The sequence below is a fragment of the Maniola jurtina genome, chromosome 20, assembly GCF_905333055.1.
Source record: "Maniola jurtina chromosome 20, ilManJurt1.1, whole genome shotgun sequence".
In the NCBI taxonomy this organism is placed as follows: Eukaryota; Metazoa; Arthropoda; class Insecta; order Lepidoptera; family Nymphalidae; genus Maniola; species Maniola jurtina.
The window spans coordinates 12,714,174-12,736,344 of record NC_060048.1 but is presented as its reverse complement, the minus strand read 5'-3'; the positions used below and the strand labels follow the sequence as shown (position 1 = coordinate 12,736,344).

The window sequence follows — 22,171 nt, the reverse complement described above, 5'->3', positions numbered from 1 at the left end:
CGCGTGATACGTACAGCTCATTTGCTCGCCTATTTGCTTTTGTGGAGTAATGCCGGGTGCCGTGAGCGCGCATAATGTGGGCGAACCTACCTTTGCAGGGCCGAGGCACATGCCATATACAAGATGTAACCAGAATGCTAGCAAAAACGAACACAGGTGATAGTACTGATATAAAAAACGATACAAAAAACGCGAAAAAAAATTTAAAAAAATCCTGTATTTTTTAAATTTCACAATATATTGCAAATAAAACATCTGACTGACGCTAGAGGTCAACGAACGTTACGTAAACAGGCCACTCGGGTTCAATGATGCGTCGAAGGTGCAAACAAAAAAACCAAATTAAAATCGGTTCATTAGTTTAGGAGCTACGATACCACAGACAGATACACAGATGCACACGTCAAACTTATAACACCCCTCTTTTTGGGTCGGGGGTTAAAAAATAGTGATGTAGTGAAGCGTGGATGACTTTCGTAGCACATGAGTACTACGTTCGTAGCACATGAGTACTGTGTTCGTAGCACAGACGTAGAGCTTGGGTGCGGTGGAAGTGGGGCGTATCCGCACGCGGCACATTACGTAAGCGTACGTAATTATTATTGCCGACCCCTGTTTGATTAACACTGGAGGGATCCAGATTTTATTTTACACGACTGCTCAAAAAAAGGAGTGTAATGTTTTTAGGATTTATGTATGTATGTATGTGAGTTTCTTTCTTCCAACTTAACTTCTAAATACCTGAACAAATCAGTATGTATGGGGCATCGCTAGAATCATTTTATCATCCCAAGTAACACTGGCTATAATTAAAAAAAAAACAATATGGCTGCTGTATGGCGAGTTCTTTTTTTAAAAATTTTAATAACTATCCAACTTGTTTTAGACTAGCTGCTTTATCCGGGTGAAACCGGCTTCGCTCGGGTGTTTGATATTGTGTGGGACGTAGCTATAAATAATATAGGTATCTGTTTTAGCCTAAGCTACTTCTGGAGAAAATAGCCTGATGGTGAAAGAATTATTAAAATCGGTTCACTAGTTTCAGAGTTAATAGGAGTATATTTATATAGTTATAAGGAGGTAGGTATAAAGAACATGATACAAATTATATAACAGTTAACTTTTATTAAAGTTACATAACATACATAAAAAATGCATCTTAAATAAACAAAGCGCTTGACAAAAAACAAAAGTTTCTGGAAATATTCCAGATTGAATATAAAATCGCCTTAAGTAAATCATTTTTTATAAAATTTAACTGAAATGAACAAATCAAAATTTCTTCTTTCGCCTTAGAATATTAAAAATAGCGTATTTTTATATATTTTTCTAATTTAAACATCACGAACAATTTCTTTACAAACTACCTCAAAAGGCCTGAAGAGGCCGTCCGAACAATACGTCAGAATCAAACATGTTTAAACAGAAAAGTCAGGAAACTTCGAACCAAAGTAGACCTGTCAGCATTCAGTAACTTTCTGCAAAAAACAAAACAGTAAAGAAGCACACTTATAAAACGCCACCTAATCAAAATAAGCTTTACCATTGCTTTCCACCTTATAGGTGGATAGCTTTGGTAAAACTTATTTTGATTAGGCCTACTAATATTACTAGGCCTGAGCATTGTAGGCCTATACTTAGGTGGAAAGGTTCGGTAAAACGAATCAGATTTCCGGTATAATGCCGGTAAAAACCGATTAGGTACATAAAAGGATGTGTTGTTAAATATTTACATAGTTGTATACACCGTAAAACTGTGGTTGTAATGTAACATACAAATCCTATAAAGATTTTTATTGAAATCAACATTTACAAGTACTTTTGAATCGTCAACTAAATAAACTACTGGTTCGGAATGCCCCTCCTTCCAAGAAAAACCAGCAAGAAACTTGGCGGTTACTCTTTCCAAATTTGAATTATTTTATTTGCTTGAAGATCCTCACAATATTTTAATTAGGTTCATAAACGTATTTTACAATAATTAAAACTAACAAAGTACGTGAATTTTACGTATTTTGGAAGACCTTCTATTTAATAATCACTGAGGAATAATTTATTTTTTATATAGGCATATTTGCCTACAGACTAATAATACTGCATTCAGTATTGTAAGTCTGTCTCCAGCATCCACCTGGCGACCCGCAGCGTGTCCATTGCAGCTCACCCCGCGGCCCTGGAATTAATTAAAGTTTGTTATTATACTTAATTAATTGTTTCAACTCCCTTCTTAGTTAGTGACGGACGCCCGGGATAACCCCTAAGAGATGGAGGTAAACATTAGACTAGTAGGAATAGTCTATGTTCTTCGAAGTGGTGGTAAAGTCAATATGAACCATAGATGCCGCTGCCCGTAATTAACTTGCAGTGTATCTTGTACGGTTGTACGCTACCCTTTGTGTATGAGTCCGACTCGCACTTGACCAGTTTTTAGGGTTCCGTACCTCAAAAGGAAAAACGGAACGCTTATAGGATCACTTTGTTGTCTGTCTGTCTGTCTGTGCGTCCGTCCGTCCGTCGTGTCTGTCAAGAAACCTATAGGGTACTGGGGTACTGTGATATTGATAAAAATTTGGTTAACGAATGGGTGCAGAAGACCAATCCGAGATCTCGTAAAAAAAAATACATAGGGAAATAAGGAGCCTCGCTGTCATCGAGCAGCAATTTGCAGCCTCGTCACGTATGGTGGGAGCGCACGCGGCGTTTATGCGAGCGATTTTTCCCACACGTCGAGAATATTTGAGGGGAATCTGCTGTTTCGTGCGATTGAGGATTTCATTCCGGTGTGATTACGTGATTAATTTCAGCAGTGAACAAGGTACGAGTACAATGTAAATTAAAAATTTATAACACCCCGTGAAGGTTACAGTAACTAGAAAAGAGCTGATAACTTTCAAAGCCACCTTTCAAACAAAAAAAAATAAATTAAAATCGGTCTATTAGTTTAGGAGCCATGATGCCACAGACAGATACACACGTCAAACTTATACCACTCCTCTTTTTGGGTCGGGGGTTAAAAAAGTAACAGTAAAGTAAAATATTCTTCATTCAAATTCAAAATATTTTTATTCAATGAGACTTTTACGAGTTTGAATCGTCAAAAGCATCTACCACTGGTTCGGAATGCCTGTCCTACTGAGAAGAACCAGCAAGAAACTGTCGTACACCTTATTTACATCGACATAATATTAAGTATTATAATTATAAAAAAATAGATGTTTGTACAATAGGCAGCCTTTTTGCTAAAATAGCGATCTCTTCCAGGCAAGCTGTGGGTAGAGGTTAAGAAAAGTGGAAGGGGTGTACTAATTAAATAAAGACAAGCTGCAATAATATAGTTAAAAATTCAAATAACCGGTCAAGTGCGAGTTGGAATTGCGTACGAGGGGTTCCGTATCATCTACAAGATATAATACTATGTAGTTTTTATTCAGTTTCGTTAAATTCGCTAGTCTATATATCTACCTAAAAGGAAAAGGTGACTGACAGATCTATCAACGCACAGCTCAAACTACTGGCCGGATCGGGCTGAAATTTGGCATGCTATAGGCTATAGACATCCGCTAAAAAGGTTTTCTGAAAATTCAACATCTAATAGGGTAAAATTTGCGTAGTCCACCCGGACGAATTCACGGATATAAGCTAGTATTAAAATGTTTTCCATCAACTCCTAATCATCATATTTCAAGACAAAACAGAAAAAAAAACAAGCAAACCACTCACATAAAATAAAACCCATTAAATTACCATACCTCCCGCTCCAACACTCAAGTCGTCAAAAGATCCATTCATAAACATTATAATGATATCGACGCTACGAGTATAGAAGCCATTTTCCATTTGTGAGAAATTTATATTTATTGTGTTTCGTTAGGGTTAGCATGAGATTTCACATCTCGTCAACTTTGATAGAATTCGAGCTTCGAAACATTACAGCAAAATGGAGGTGCAACGCACATCGGCACGGCGGTATTTCCGTTTTCTTGGTAACAACTCAAATTAGCTTGATTTACTTTGGCATAATATTATAAAGTTGTGTAATAGGTGTAAATGTTTCATTGGAGACAGTTATGTTTCATGCGGTCTAAGATGGAAGCGGGCTAAACCTGGAAGGGGTATGGCAGTTTTCAGTAAACCCTTACTCTACACGGCATCGGACCGGAACGCTAAATCGCTTGGCAGCATGGCTTTGCCGGTAGGGTGGTAACTAGCCACGGCTGAAGCCTCGCACCAGACCACACCACAAACAGTCACAATCGATTGATATTCGTTGTCACAACTCGGCCACACGTACTTTGTAGTTTCGACGCTAGAATTTTATCACCATTAGATAAAATCTCATACTAACCCAGCTGTACTGTAACGTCTCGCAAACGTCGCGTTGCGGCCGGCGCGAAATATGCCACGTTCATTCGATTTACATACGTCATCGCGGTAAAGAGGGGTAATGTATTTGTATATTGTGAAGGAAAAATACTTAATTCTTTTGTTTCTCTTTAGAAAGCACTTTGAAAAGTACTTCAAGTTGATTTGTCAGGCTCAGTTATTTTTAACCCCCCATCCAAAAAGAGGGGTGTTATAAGTTTGACGTGTGTGTCTGTGTATCTGTCTGTGGCATCGTAGCTCCTAAACTAATGAACCGATTTTAATTTAGTTTTTTTTTTTGAAAGGTGGCTTGATCGAGAGTGTTCTTAGCTATAATCCAAGAAAATCGATTCAGCCGTTTAAAAGTTATCAGCTCTTTTCTAGTTACTGTAACCTTCACTTGTCGGGGGTGTTATAAATTTTTAATTTACACTTGTATTTGTAATGATATTCCTTCAGTTTCTTGGGAAGTACTGAAAAAGCGCAATTTTATAAGTACCTATAGGTATATAAAAGGAAAAGATGAATGACTGACTTATCTATCAACTTACAGCTCAAACCACTGGACATCGCCTCCGATATCGTCCGCGTGGACTACACAAATTTCCAACCCCTATTTAAACCGCTTAGGGGTTGAATTTTTAAAAATCCTTTATTAGTGGATGTCTACGTCATACTAACTATCTGCATGGCAAACAGCTCGATCCGTCCAGTAGTTTGAGTTGTGCGTTGATAGATCAGTCAGTACTCAGTCAGCTTTTCATTTTATATATTTAGATAATTCATATTAGGTACACGTATATTTAGAATCACACATCAAAGCGGTTTCCAGACCGACTGACACAGCGGTAAGTAATCGTAATGATAACTCATATTTGTTCCCACTGGTTATTACGAAATCAGGATGCGACATAAAAAATACCTTATATGGGGACAAACCTACAAATCTCCCTATCCAACTAACAACGGAAACTAAATTTTGAAACTATAGCTGTAAAGTTCAGTTTTGTGTGGCGAATAAATGGAGGATCAGATGTTTTAGTTGTGGATAATGGATCTCAATCAAATGACATCAAAGTGAGTCGATCAAAGGCTTGGTTCCAGGAAACCTTTGATCACCTCCAGGTGATTTCCCAATAGTACATTCGGTATTGCATATCACTACGTGGTTATTTTTGGTTATGTGGTTACTTATTTGTATACGTTACCTGACTTGCTAATTATTATTCGCTCACTGTGGGAATCGTTTCATTTGAAAAAACTGATTATTTGATTAATGAAATTTTGAAAAAAGTTTCATTAAGACTACGATCGACTTAATGAACGCTGAAATATTATAGTAAAATTGTTTTTCTGACGATTGATATATTTTATAGTAGGTACATTTATATTCATGAAATCAGAATTTTCTCCTCTTTCACAGACCCCCACTTGTTTTGATGTAACATCCGTTAGGCCAATTTTTTTGTGTAAAATAATATAGCCTATGTCAAACGGAACCTATGAACGGAACTTTACAACCATAGATATTTGGATTTCTGTGTTTACAACGAATCAATTGACACCTCATTCATCAAAATTCTATTTTGCCTTAGCTTTTGTCGCTGTTCCAAAAGAAGATAATCTAATAAACAAAACAAAATGGAAGCCGAAAATAATTTACATTAATAAATAATTTATCATAAACAATGATCGATGTCCCTTGGTACAAACTTCTTTGATTACGGTTTGGTCGTTAGGTATCGATTTGTGTGCCTCCAAACCAGTGAGATTTATCTAACAGGGTCAGGGTAGAGTGGCTATTAGAAAAGAAATATGGTTACCAAACTGTTCATCTCATACGTCAATATACTATCTACTTCACACTATCACACTAATATTATAAAGGCGAAAGTTTGTGTGTATGTGTGTATGTGTGCGTGTGTATGTTTGTTACTCCTTCACGCAAAAACTTCTGAACGGATTTGGCTGCAATTTGGAATGGAGAAAGATAATATCCTGGATTAGCACATAGGCTACTTTTTATAGCGGAAAATCAAAGAGTTCCCACGGGATTTCGATGAACCTAAATATACGAGGACGAAGTCGCGGGTGTCAGCTAGTGTGTATATAAAAACATGGCCGTCGAATAGTGATGTCCGTTTTGAAAGTCGGGTTTTTTACCAGCGCCTGGCTAGAATGAAATAAAATGATGACGCAGCCTAAAATGGAGCGCGCTTGCCTAGAAGATGCCTATTCACTCTTGACTTAAATTATTGTCAGCATATTATTATCCACATAGAACTTACGGTATAGGTAAAATTGAATTTCGACAGTTAATTCTTAACCCCCGACCCAAAAAGAGGGGTGTTATAAGTTTGACGTGTGTATCTGTGTGTCTGTGTATCTGCCTGTGGCATCGTAGCTCCTAAACCAATGATACGATTTTAATTTAGTGTTTTTTGTTTGAAAGGTGGCTTGATCGAGCGTGTTTTTAGCTATAATCGAAGAAAATCGGGTCAGCCGTTTGAAAGTTATCAGCTCTTTTCTAGTTTTCTTATAAAGGTTTTTGTGTCGGGAGTTTTTTAAATTTTGAGTTATAAAATAATAATATGCATAATTTATTAATTTTTATATGCAAAAGTTTCTACAAAATTATTTTACTTTCTTTCAATTTAGTTTCAAGTTACGCCTAACACTTTACATTAGGATTAGGATACATTCTATACTCGTTGGATTTGCATAAAATAGCGTCCAATTGGCCTTTTTTACTTGAGTCTTAAGTTTTGTCGCTTTGTACTTTCTGTTAATAATATAAACTTTATATATCTTTCCCTCCAACCCTTTTTGCATAACGCTTACGAAGGAGAATATCCTCTTAAATCTCCTTCAAATCCCTTCCCCTTCGTGTAATGCACTTTATTAACCAACTACAAAAACAGGAGATTCTCGATTCAGCGTAATTTTTTAAGTAAAACTTTTTTAGGCTCGATATAAGAAATTGCTTAAGAGGGGGTCTCTCCGTCACTCGCTCCATACAAACGTAGTTCCAATTTCATTTGAATATTAAAGTCGAATATTCTAAAAACTAATATTTGTTGTTGTTGCCTGTGGTTTTCCAGATTTCTGTTAAAATATTCGGTTTCAAAGTTACGCGGTCTTAAAATTCACATACAAATCTTTGAGCCCTTGTAATTTTAAAACTACATATTTTTAGAAAAATATAAAACACCACAGGCACAGGTAATAGTTTCTAGAATATGTCTGCAAAATTTCATGGACTTTGGTTGCTTAATATTCAAATGAAATTGGGACTACGATTGTATGGAGTAAGTGACGGAGAGAGCCTTGTTTACACCTTTTTCAAGTCATTAGAAGCCAAGTATTGAATTACAACAATTATTCTAATGTATAACCAAGAACTTCAGTCTTATCAATAATTTACATTCCTAGTATTCAGTGTTATCAATATTCGATGAACTTTACGCCTACCTATCCCTAAACTTTTGATTACGTTTGCCGTTCGCTCGTTAACTTAACCATCGATTTGTTTGTCTTCCACCCCTTTTAGTTTTACATAACGCTTACAAAAGATATCCTTTTGAAATTATTAAGGTTAAAGCCTTTTAATGATTTGTATTCATGGAATTCATTTGGATGGAACCATGGGATGGAACTTATTAAAATATTTAAATTAATCATTGACACCTACACAAGAACTGTAAAAATGTGTAAAATTAAGTAAATATGTAATCATTGTTTATAATATAAAACGCAAATTTTTCAAAATCTGTACTAATAATGTAAATGCGAAAGTGTGTCTATCTCTTTTCTTTTTCACGGCCCATCCATTAAACCGATCTTGACGAAAGGGGATCATTATTTTACCCAAAATGGTCTCAATGATATCATTTGTAAATCATGAATCGCTTTGAAGTTGATATAAATTGATTTAGTGGCCAGTGAGATCATTCGTTATTCCTTTTGTACACCATGTCATTTTAACTATTTCATTATTCACCAGTTATACCTCAACGATTACAGATCCAACATGGTGACGGTCCTAAATTTTAATCATACTAAGTACATAGCTGATGATCCTCATTTCGTCCTCGTGTGTTTCAAAATCTCGTGAGAACTCTTTCTGTGATAAAAAGTAACCTATTTCATTTTCCAGGGCTTGAACTATATTCATGCAAAAATAACATGCCGAGCCATTGCTCTGTTGAGGCGTGATTGAAGGACAAACCGCATTTACAAGTATAATAATATTATGGGTAGTGAGCACAGAGTCTTTCTAAATCTGTGGTAAAAGTTTAGTGAGTAATATCTGTTAGTATGTTCGTTACCTAGTTCATTCGCGTAGCTATTCTTCATACAATTGAGTTGAAACTGTTGAAACTTTGTACAGTTGTTTTTGGTACTTGCGTGAAGATTTCTGACATAGTTTTAAGTTACCTAATTAATTATCATCACTATATCGTACTTTAACAATTTCTTCAAATACAAGAGGAGTAAAACAAAAGGAGTACAATTGTACCTACTTTGAATAAATGATTTTGAGTTTGACTTTGAGTACCATTTACATACAATGGGTGGCCCGTAAAAAAAGAGATGCATTGCATACCAGGCACTTAATAGCTGTTAATATTATCAAGCAGTTTCGTAGGGTATGAGATGTAGAAAAAAAGTAATGCGTCGTCAGGCTGGATTACATCGTTTATTCGAGTCAAAATTTGCAAAAATCTAAGCTCATACGTAAGATCGTCACGGAGTAATTTAATAAGGAAATTGTAGCGATTCCGTGATTACGCCCCAGGCCAGTGTCACCAAGATTGAGCGTCTTTTCAGGACTTCCCAAACTTTATCTATTATTCATTTACGTTCCTTTCGAGTCTTCATATCTACAAGTCACTATCTTATGCCTTAAGCATCCCATTGGGACTCTAAGCGCTAAAATTCAAATGCTGAGCTTCTAAAAAGAATAATTGCTCAGGCACTATCATCATTACCAACCGACAGACGTCCACTGCTGCACATACGTCTCTTGTAGGGTCTGCATGATCAACCCATTTTCGCCCCACTACTGAGTACGGGTCTCCTCTCAGAATGAGAAGGGTTTAGGCCATAGTCTGCCACGCTGGCCCAATGCGGATTGGCAGACTTCACACACACACCTTTGAGAACATGGAGAACTCTCAGGCATGCAGGTTTCCTCACGATGTTTTCCTTCACCGTTAAAGCAAGTGATATTTAATTGCTTAAAACGCACATAACTGAAAAGTTAGTGGTGCGTGCCCGGGATCGAACCCCCGACCTCCGATTAGTAGGCGGACGTTCTAACCACTAGGCTATCACAGCTTATCAGCGTATTGTAGGGTCTTGCATCACGTAAATCCAGCGGCACCCTGTGACTCGTTTGATCGTCTGTTCACCTAGTGGCGGTCTTCCAACTCTGCGCTTTCTGGTGCAAAGTCACCACACCTTGGGACCCCAACTTTTATCATTTTTTGACCTAATATGTGCCCTGCCCATTACCTACCGCTTCAGCTTCGCAACATGTTCAAATGTCTATTACCTTGATTATCCAACTGTAAGGTTATGTTTAAAAATTGATTTGAGTTGTCAAAAATAATATAAAATTATTAATTTATCTAATGCCGGTAGTTTGATAAAATCGATATTTGGCTCATTCGATGTCATACAATCTGTTGCTAGGAGGCCAACAAGATTGAACTTGCATAAATACGGGTGTTTAGAAGGTTTTAGTTTAGTCTCCTTCTGAGATTCGGAGCGATATCGCATATTTTCGGTATTTGGATTGTGAACTGGATAATTAGATGTTGTGATAGCAATCACGCTCTAATTAAATTATTTATTTTGGCATTAGTTTGTTTAGATTAAGACTCTCGGATAACCTTTACACATTGAACTTGTGTTTTTTGTGTTGGTTTTGAGAGGACATTCCAATAATCCGATAAAAATATTTAAATAATAACTGCTTTTCTGAGTGACGTCAATACTACAGATCTCTTCATCTCTGATTAAATCACGTAGATAAACTCCAAGCATAGCTCTCTCCATCGCTCGCTAAGTACCTAACTTTGAGCTTTCTTATGAGGCCCGTAGTTTAGTTAGATTTCTCAGGCGATGGGAGCCAGCAGGCATCCAGTTTGCGATTTTATTTTCAGTTTAGTGAAAAAATGTTAGACAGACGTGGTCATCCTACTTATTTCGTATACATTTTCTTGATGGCCTATTTAAATCTGTTTCTCGAGGCGGGATGTATCTCCACACTCGAGTGGGTTGATGTGGAATTATCGTCAAGGAGTTACGAGGTTTGCACTTAACCAAATTTTAACACTGGTTTAGATTTACAGCGGGTAATAGGGTATACCTATACATCTTTTGTATTTTTTCTTCTTGTGTGTTCTAATCTAAATAAACTTTTATTCATTTATTTATTTATCTTAGAGCCCGCGACTTCCTCTGACTTTACGGAGGTTTTAATAATGTAGAGTGGAGACTGCGAACCACAGGCGTTGTATAGGTTTAATAAAAACTGCCATGCCCTCTTCCAGGTTAGCGATATTTTTTTATTCAGATACAAGTTAGCCCTTGAAGGCAATCTCACCTGATGGTAAGTGATGATGCAGTTTAAGGAGGTAGTGGGATAACTTGGAAGGGATATGGCAGTTTAATTAAAACCCATACCTACCTTATATCGTTTTCTACACGGAATCGCACCGGCACGCTAGATCGCTTGGCGGCACGGCTTTGACGGTTAAGGTGGTAACTAGCCACGGCCGTAGCCTCCGGCCAAACCACCTCCTTTTTGTCAGTGACCTGTATCCCCGAAGGACGCGTCTTGGCCGTGGCAATGACCACTTGAAACTCTACACTGCCGTCGCGTCTGAAGGCTGAAACATGATACCTCTCTCTGCCTTCGTCCTTCCCGGCTCACTTTGTAAAGGGTGTTTTTATATTATTACTATCTATAATCAAAATAAATGGAAAAAGTACTGACTAACATATTCATGTACCTAAGTAGCTCAAACCACTGGATTAAGTTAAACTTGTGATTTTGCATGTGGGTTCTTTCGATGGCACAAACGCTCGCTATGAAAGATTTTTCGGAAATTCTACCCATGCGAAGCCCAACACGTCCTGCGGGTGATTTCCTAATTTAGTGATCAACAATAATTAATAGCTACTGAGCTAGAAAGATAAATGTCAAATGAGAGCAGTGGCTATCATTTAGTGTTGATCACTGAATAGTGGGTGACCTCACTGGTCAAAGGACATCTTCTCTGACCAGTCTGGATTTGAACTTCCCGATCACAAACTCCAAAAAGTAAGTCTTAAAACATCGACATAGAATTAGTATCTACCTTAAAACCCAAAAAAAAAATTTCATTTAACCACGACGAAACTAGAAACTCCTTGAACAGTATTGAAACATTTGAAAGCCACTAATTCGGAAGCCATTAAATATTAAAACCAACACCCTGTACCTGTATAGAGTAGTCATGAATATTTAAGAGCATTCCAACATGTCTAAGGCTTTAAGCTTCACCTTAATGAGCTCCGTGTATTGTATATGTGTATCTACTTGTATCTATATGTTAGTTACACGTGTTTTCTTATTTACTACTAAGTATAAAGTTGTTACAATGCATAATCGAACTAAGGGTCAATTATTTATTATTCATACCTACGCGTAAATGAAAGTAATAAAAATAGCACACTATTCACCTACCTTGCTTTATGATTTAAAGTAAAAAAACTGGCCAAGTGCGAGTCAGACTCGCGCACCGAGGGTTCCGTACTTGGGAATTTTTTCCGACATTTTGCCATAAATCAAAAACCATTATGCACAAAAATAAATTAAATCTGTTTCAGAATGTACACTGTACAGGTACTTTAATACTTACCTTTCATACGATACCCCACTTGGTATAGTTATCTTACTTTGAAAATTGAAACACATTTTAACTTTTTTTGTGATGAACATCAAATTCACGGTTTTCGGATTTATTCCTTGCCTTGTGCTATAAGACTTACCTACCTGCCAAATTTCATGATTCTAGGTCACGGGAAGTACCCTACAGGTTTTCTTGACAGACACGACAGACGGACAGACAGACAACAAAGTAATCCTATAAGGGTTCCGTTTTTGAGGTAAGGAAACCTAAAAATGAAATAAGGCAACGGCTAATAGGTAGTTAAACGACGCCGTATGCAACAATGTAGTATAATAGGATTTATGCATGCCAATGACACTGGTGCCGCTAATGTGCACTGGAAAGGTATCTCGTTACCTCCGCCTTCACAGCCAGACGGCTTGGCGACGCGACGAGTACTTGCAATTACTTCAGCATTGATTTATTACCGCGTACGCTTCAAATTCTATCAATAAAATCTTATAAAACTGGTGATAGACTAGTGATTAAGAGGGCTCTCTCCGTCACTCGTTTCATACAATCGTAGTTCCAATTTCATTTGAACATCAAGCAACCAAAGTCCATGAAATTTTGCAGACATATTCTAGAAACTAATATCTATGTCTGTGGTTTTCCAGATTTCTGTTAAAATATTCGGTTTCAAAGTTACGCGGTCTTAAAAATTTTCATACAAATCTTTGAGCCCCTGTAATTTTAAAACTACATATTTTTAGAAAAATCTAAAACATCACAGACACAGATATTAGATTCTAGAATATGTCTGCAAAATTTCATGGACTTTGGTTGCTTAATATTCAAATGAAATTGAAACTACGATTGTATGAAACGAGTGATGGAGAGAGCCCTGTTAAGCGTCCGCTTCCTCAGGAGGTCGGGGGTACAATCCTGGGCATGTACCTCTAACTTTTCGGAGCTATGTGCGTTTAATGTCCCGGCCACATTAAGGCCAACATCGTGATGTTAGCCGTGATCAACGTACAACGGAATTCACAATGCCGTTTGGCGTTAGACGATTTTAGACCCAATTCAATTAGACGTTAACCTTTCAAGTGTGGCGACTCAGCTTAACACGTTGATTATCGCGATAATTATGGCGTTGCTGGGCATTGACGTAGTACCTTAATGTAGTACCATTAAGTTATTAAATATCACGTGCTTTAATGGTGAAGGAAAATGTCGTGAGGAAACCTGCATGCTTGAGATCATTTAAAATGTTTTCAAAGGTGTACCTGCATCTGCCAATCACTTGGCAAGCTTTTCTCACTGAATGAGTACCGTGCTCTGTAGTGAGTCAGCGATGAATAATTATAATGATGATGATGATAGCTTTACTAGGGTCGGAAAGTGTCGTCAAACGGTGTTTTCTACACTCTATCCACAGAAAGAAGTTCGTGAAGCTCTCTCTCTGTTAGGCTATCCCCTACAAATGTCTCACACAAAAATCTCAGTAGGCTTTAACCATTTTGAGTTACTAACAAAAAAAAAACTATGTTTTCAAATTAATCTCCAATATTTTTGAAAACATTTTAGAATTGATTTTCGAATATTTTTAAAAACATATTTTTGTTTGCTTGGTGCCTCAAATGGTTAACGCCCACTAAGATTTTTGGCTCAGTCATTTGTATGAGGTTTACTTAACAGAAGGAGTGCAATAGTAGCTTCTTTAACATTGGATAGAGTATAGTTAATATATAAAAATGTCAACATGTTTTTCAGCACGCAATCTCACAATAGGAGCACGCAAAAGTCAGTTTTCAGTTATTTGCGTAGCGCGGCGCGAATACACAAGCGCGGTAATTATTCAATCCAAGCCTTTCAATGGCGATCCAATTGAAACGCGCGCGAATTGGATCCAAAACAATACTACTATCGCTATAGTGATGTGCGTTGTTTTGTATCGATGTCAAGCTAGAATACAAATAATCCAGTTTTTATTATCATTAACTAGCTCATACCCGCGACTTCGTTCGCGTGGATGTAGGTTTTTTAAAATTCCCGTGGGAACTCTTTGATTTTCCGGGATAAAAAGTAGCCTATGTGCTAATCCAGGGTATAATCTATCTCCATTCTAAATTTCAGCCCAATCCGTCCAGTAGTTTTTGCGTGAAGGAGTAACAAACATACACACACACGCACACGCACACACACACACACACACACACACACACACACACACACACACACACACACACACACACATACAAACTTTCTCCTTTATAATATTAGTGTGGTTTAGATAATGCCCACTAAAGAAAACTGTCTGATTATTATTAGTATGAGAATTATAATACAGAAACTTGAGAATTTGCAGGTAGATGAAAAACCAGTCAAGTGCCAGTCGAGGTTAAATCGCATACAAAAGGTTCTGTACCATTGTACAAGATTTTTTTTGTGACAAATTCACGGTTTTCGGATTTTTCCCTTACCTTTTGCTATAAAACAACATCTGCCAAATTTCATGACTCTAAGTCAACGGAATTTATGACTAGCAACTAGGGTCCTATAGGTTTTGGTTCCCTTATGATGGGTCTTGACAGACAGACAGACAGACAACGAAGTGATCCAATACGGGTTCCTTTTTTCTCTGGAGATACAAAAGCGCTAAAAATTACAATATATCGATGTTTGTTTTAATTTGATACATCACTGAGGGCTTCCGGATGTGACGTTGCGGCAGCCGCCATGCTAATGGCTAATGCGTGTCGCCGGAAGTCGTGGTCCGGAAACGAACGGCCATCTCGCGGAATTATCATTTAATGTTTTATTGCTGCGCCCAAGGGGTGAACTATTGTTTGGGGAGAGTAATGGCTTTGTTGATATCAAATGGAATAACTGGAGGCGTTGAATGAAAGCTGGCGTTACTATAATACTACATTATTCACGTGTTATCTTTAGCGTTTAAACTATTGGGAGTAATTTCCATAAATATGATCCCAGCTGTACTCACGGCTACTTACGGGAACAAAACTTACAGAATATATAATCGCGGCCTTATGACTTTCCGTCCGTTCAAAACGCCATTTTTAACCCCCGACCCAAAAAGAGGCGTGTTACAAGTTTGACGTGTGTATCTCTGTATCTATCTGTGGCATCGTAGCTCCTTAATGAATGAACCGATTTTAATTTAGTTTTTTTTTTGTTTGAAAGGTGGCTTGATCGGGAGTGTTCTTAGCTATAATCGAAGAAAATCGGTTCAGCCGTTTGAAAGTTATCAGTTTTTTTCTAGTTTTCTTATAGAGGTTTTTGTGTCGGGGGTTTTTTAAACTTTGAATTATGTACGGTCTACATTTAAAGTCATTAAGCAAATAAGTCTGTTCTAATTGTATATATATATCGATGGCAAAGGAGGTAGTAGTTACATAATTACAAAAAAGCGATTTTCTTTCTTAATAAAAAAGATCTTTCGTAACATTTTACCCACCAATTTGAGCGGGAAAATGTTAATAATAAAGAGAAAATATCCGTATAACCGGAACACGTACCCCATATCACGTTTCGCACGGATACAGCGTCAAACAATATTTCTATACACACAAACAACTTATATATCTAATATATTTTTCTACTTCCTAAGTAAACCGTGAGCATTTGGAATTTTCTACATTTTATTTTTGGGGATGGCTTTTAGCGCGCGTTCTTACCTAACGTATTGTCAGCCGTCGACTAAGGCCTCATTTTCACGAGAGCTTTAACATCCGTTAAAAAAGCTAACAGTTAACGGGGCAGTTATTTAATAGGGGTCACAAACATCAGCAATGACCATACAAGACAACCATAGCAAGAAACGGATAGATATCAAACCCTGGTCCTTTTGCTAGACATAATTTGTAAGCATATTCGTACCACCGCGCTGCGTCAAAAGGTAGCCTTTCCACAGAGACTCATGTGGGTCTTTCTAAGTATTTAGAGTTCCGTACCTCAAAATGGAAAAACGGAACCCTTATAGGATCATTTTGTTGTCTGTCTGTCTGTCGTGTCTGTCAAGAAAACCTATAGGGTACTTCTCGTTGACCTAGAATCATGAAACGCAGATAGGTAGCTCTTATAGCACAAGTAAAGGAAAAAATCCAAAAACCGTGAATTTGTGGTTATATCACAGAGAGACAATTAAAATGTGTTTCAATTTTCAAAGTAAGATACGAAGATACGAAGTGTAATAACTATATCATATAAAAGAGTTTTACTTGTACCTACATTCTAAAACAGATTTTTATTTATTTTTATGCATAATAGTTTTTGATTTATCGTGCAAAATGAATACCCAAGAAGGGAACCCTCGGTGCGCGAGTCTGACTCGCACTTGGCCGATTTTATTATATTAGTTTGATGGTAAGTAGTATTTGCATAGCAGCGCTCAGCTCCCGGCACAACAATGCTGGCCACGAGAGCTTTGTAGCTCTTTTTAGAGCATCCTTTTGTGAGTCTAGATTTGATTTCCGGCCCGAGATACTTGAAATATGTGCTCTTGTGTAGGGCCGCCATGTGTTAGAACCTTGTAGGATTTTCCCACATAAAAAAAATGGCTTTTTTATGAATCTTATAAAATCGGTGACAGCTAGCCTTGCGGTTAAGACGTCAACCTCCGAAATCCGAATCTATTTCTGTCAATCGTAATCCGGTTAGGCGCAATCCGTTTGTAAAAATTAAACTTGCGCGATAACAACAACAAATTCGTAAAAGGCCGACAACGCATCGGCGGTACCTCTGGTTCTGTAAATGTTCATGGGCAGCGGTAATCACTTAACATCAGGTGACCCACCTGCCCTTTTGCTCGCTTTTTTATTGTAAAGAAACTCTAAGTAAATTATTATTCACGTTATCATATTTGAGTAAATATAGGTATTTTTAACCGACTTCCAAAAAAGGAGGAGGTTCTCAATTCGTCGGGATCTTTTTTTTTTTTTTTTATATTTTTTATGTATGTTCCCCGATTACTCAAAGACCCCTGGACCGATTTGGAAAATTTTTTTTTTGTTTGAAAGGGTATACTGTGCAGGTGGTCCCATATAAATTTGGTGAAGATCTGATGAATATCTTTGGAGATGGAGAACAGAACTCCTCAATGGATAAGAGCAAATTGCTCGCGATCAGTGTAATAGCTTAGTAAACAGTAGGGTTTTAACTGGGCATAGCATATTATAGTACAGTGGGGCCACTAAAAATTGTGAAATAAAAAATTTTCAAAAGAAAAATAAAACCGACTTCAAAAACCAAAAACACTAAAAAGTAGAAAATAATTTTTGTTTAGCTACACATGTAATGTACCTAGGTATGAAGTCGGGCGAGCTTCACTCTTGGATTTCTAATTTTGTTTTAATATGCTCGCTCGACTTCATACCTAGGTACATTACATGTGTAGCTAAACAAAAATTATTTTCTACTTTTTAGTGTTTTTGGTTTTTGAAGTCGGTTTTATTTTTCTTTTGAATTTTTTTTATTAATACCTATAGTCTGTCCTAACTTATTTAGGTATGTTCGTAGAAACAGACTACGTCTAAAGCTCATTCCAAACTACAGAAATATAATATACTAGCTGATGCCCGCAGCTTCGCCCGCGTGGATTGGTCAGATCCCCTGCAGCATCAGGATTGAGGAGTTGGAAACCAAATTTTTTATGAAACAATGTCGCAAAGTTCCTCTATCGATTATAAAAGAAATGACGCAAATCGGTTCAGAAATCTCGGAGATTTCGGTGTACATAGGTAGAAAAACACAACTCCCTTTTTGAAGGTCGGTTAACAAAGTAGCCTATATTACTCCCTGGTCAATTTTCTACTTGTCTGTGAAAATCCCGTCAAAATCGGTTCAGCCGTTCCGAAGATTAGCCTTTTCAAACAGACAGACAGACAAACAGACAGACAAAAATTTTAAAAACGTGTGATTCAGTTATAGTATCGTTCAAATAACCATATGACCTTAATATGCGGTAGTTATTTCGATATTACAGACAGACACTCCAATTTTATTTATTAGTATAGATAAATATCGCTCACCCTACTTTGAAATGCCACTGTTCACACTGAGATGTAATATTATATTACATCTCAGTGTATTATTCCGTAGTTTGAAATGAGTTTGAAGTGGATTACGATTGACAGGACATCGATGTTCATTGGAACTTGTTGTTACTATGAAGGGTTGTATCTACCTATTCGAACATAATATCTATCGCTGATGATTCAGGTTTAAATTAGCCATGTCCTATTTTGTATTATAGTATGATGGTGATCCTACTGCAATGTGAAGTGGGTACAACTAGCCGGCCGCGCGGTTTCGCTCACAAGCCAGCGTTTGCGTTGCCTCGTGTTTAACTTTTACAATTGTTTTTGGCGTAATGTACACACGGAGTCGGAATTAAATTGTTCAATGTTCTCGTTCTATTTTGTTGATATTCCTATTCATTGTTCGGATTTTGATTGCCTAATTATCAAGGGTAACTATTGTTTCAGCGTTTCCAGTTGGTATTGCGAAATTTCAAATTATATTAGTGTTTTACATCGGGCGGTTTGGCTACTGGCGAATTTGTCTTTGAGAAACTAATCCAATTAGTTTTTGGCTTTGGTTTCTCTTGCTGACCTCGGCTATGCTCGGGAGACTTAACATCCTTCATAGAGTTCTATGTTATAGAAACTACCTACCTAGTAAGTAGTACATAATATACAATGATGATGACTTTAACTGCAACTAGGGGTGACCCCAAAACTTGCACAGTAACATCCACTTTTTAACCGACTTCAAAAAAAGAGGAGGTTCTCTATTCGACTGTATGTTTTTTTGTATGTTTGTTTATTATTACTCCGCAAAATATGAACTACTTTTTATAATTCTTTTTTTGGTAATTTTTTGTTTAGTCATATTTTCGAGGTGGTCCCGTTTTAACTTGGTGAAGATCTGATGAATATCTTCGGAGATGGAGAACAGAACTCCTCAATGGATAGAGCAAATTGCTCGCGATCAGTTTAATAGCTTAGTAAACAGTAGGTTTTTTGCCAAATACTTATTTTATTTATTAAATACAAAATACAGTGAGGCCACAAAAAGTTGTGATTTTTTTTGAAATAAAATAAAAATCGACTTCAATAACCACACCAACACTAAAAAGTAAAAACAATTTCATTTATTAACGAATATATTAATATGAATAAAAGAGTTAATGTAGTTCTATTTTTTATTTTTTATTTATTCAACTTCAGGCCTAAAGTTATTTGAAGCCGCTATTTTTACATGGCGGATGTCTCAAGATACCGATAAACTGTCGAATAACAAAATGTTCCTAAACACAAGTTATTGTCATACATAACCCCGATGTAGAAGCGATAATTTCCACCGGCCATGTTGGGCCTGCTCCCAGGGCGCTGTCAATACTTGATGTAGGTAAATTGTGTCGGTATTGTGCCGTGTACCGGATCGCTCGTACCTAGTGAAATGGGGAATTGGTTAGGGACAGAACTTGCGTATTCAATATTCATGGAAAAAGTAATTTGACGTTACAAACAGGTCAGCTACCAGATAGGTGGGCAGACGACATCCTTGGTGCAGAGGACTTGTACAGGGTGTAACAGAACGCTAGCAAAAACGAAGACAACAGTACTGATAATAACTGATAAGATACCACTAAACCGGCCAAGTGCGAGTCAGATTCGCGCACTGAGGGTTCCGTACTCAGGTATTTTTTCCAACATTTTGCACGATAAATCAAAAACTATCATGCATAAAAATAAATAAAAATCTGTTTTAGAATGTACAGGTAAAGCCCTTTCATATGATACCCCACTAGGTATAGTTATCCTACTTCGAAAATTGAAACATATTGTAATTTTTTTTAATGATGTAACCACAAATTCGCGGTTTTCGGATTTTTACCTTTACTTGTGCTATAAGAGCTACCTATCCGCTAAATTTCATGATTCTAGGTCAACGGGAAGTACCCTATAGGTTTCTTGACAGACACGACGGACAGACAGACAGACAGACAGACAGACAACAAAGTGAGATAAGTGATAAGGGTCCGTTTTTCTTTTTGAGGTACGGAACCCTAATTGCTGCCAAGAACATTGAAAAAAAATTAAAAAGCGTTATTTCTTGTACGATGGTACGGAATCTTTCGTGTGTAACTCCGACTCACATTTGATATTTTCGTTTCAACGAGTTTCAAATCACAACATATAGAACACACAGAACATGATATAGAAGTTATCACTTCAAAAATCTTCATCCTTTTTATTACTTTACTTTTCTCCCTGAAAGTTTTCATCAAGAAATATCATGCCAACCTCCAACCGTCTCCCATATTATCACATCCACGGACATGAAGTCAAATAATATATTTCGTAGCTACCCACATATTTTATATAGTTAGTTCCTTCCCGCGGAAGTGGCTTATGAGTTCCGGTGGGTGATTTGTGGCACCCACAGAGCTTACAGATAATATTTCGGAAAGGAAATATGCTAAATTTTCCACTACAGTATCTACTTTGCACTAACAAAGGTAGGCATTTGGGTTTTAAGAGTTTTTAAAAAGTTGACAAGTGTAAATTAAAAATTTATAACACCCCCGACAACTAAAGGTTACAGTAACTAGAAAAGAGCTGATAACTTTCAAACGGCTGAACCGATTTTCTTGAATTATAGCTAAGAACACTCTCGATCAAGCCACCTTTCAAACAAAAAAAAAAACTAAGTTAAAATCGGTTCATTAGTTTAGGAGCTACGATGCCACAGACAGATACACAGATACATAGATACACACGTCAAACTTATAACACCCCTCTTTTTGGGTCGGGGTTAAAAACTAAATCCCGAATACTCTACCGGTATAGCCCTACCTACTGTATGTACGAGTAGTTACATTACATCTGGTTTTGGTCTCATTTCAAAGTATAAGAGTAAAAAGTAGAAAATAAACTCTGGAGTCTGGTCCAACGCTGCCGTGGTTATAGTTGTGATTTATATGACAATTGTAATGAAGAAAAATACGACTTTTAGATTTGTTGGAAATGAAGAAAGTTTTTATTTTCTAGTCTGTAGACACCTTCAAGCTACAATTGCTTGTACTCGTATGCATTTTTATAATCATTTGTAAGATTGTTTTAGACTAGCGAACGCCCGGGTTTCGTTTGGTTAAAATGTAAATATTTATTCCGTATCCCAGGGGAATTTCATAAAATCCGGCCTTATTCCTTGTCCACATAATAAAGGGAACCTCTGTGCTGTCTAGCTTTCTAGATCCTAGGGCTTGGTCTGGGTGTTAATGGAGTTATATAGCTACCTACATTTAATACAATTTCATATTTTGAAGGAAAATATTGTGAGGAAACCTACATGCCTAACAGTTCTCCATAATGATCTTAAAGGTGTGTGAAGTTTGCAATCCACAGTTCGCCAGAACGGTGGACTACGGCGTGTATAAATCCTCCTCACTCATTTTCTGGCTCTTTTTACTACGCAAACCCCATTTTGTTCCACAGGAAACCAGAAATACCGCAGACAAATCACGAGATAAAGCAAGTTACTGGCAAACCCGTACCGCCAAGCGATTAAGCGTTCCGGTACGATGCCTTATAGACACCAAAGGGGTATGGGCTTAATAAAAACTGCCATACCCCCTAAAAGGTTAGACCACTTTCATCTTAGACTGGATCATCATTTACCACCAGGTGAAATTACAGTCAAGGACTAACTGGTATCTGAATAAAAATAAAAGTTTAAAATATTTCCACTTTTGTTGGTACCTGAGCATGATCCAATACAGAAATACACAACAAACGAAAAGTGCTTTCGATAAGAATTTTATTCCCAACAAGAAATCCCGTATACGTCACGTCGCCAAAGGTCGCGATCCCGTGACGTCAGCGATTCCCGCCAGT

At 37.2% G+C, this 22,171-nt stretch overlaps 1 long non-coding RNA gene across 1 annotated transcript; it reads right to left on the bottom strand.

Moving 5' to 3' along the window:
• Positions 1–13,438: 13,438 nt before the first annotated feature.
• LOC123875783 lies at positions 13,439–21,722 on the bottom strand. Its single transcript, XR_006798215.1, has 2 exons — positions 21,623–21,722; positions 13,439–13,493 (listed from the first exon to the last, which is right to left on the bottom strand). It is a non-coding gene; the product is annotated as an uncharacterized LOC123875783 (long non-coding RNA).
• Between the last annotated feature and the right edge of the window lie 449 nt (positions 21,723–22,171).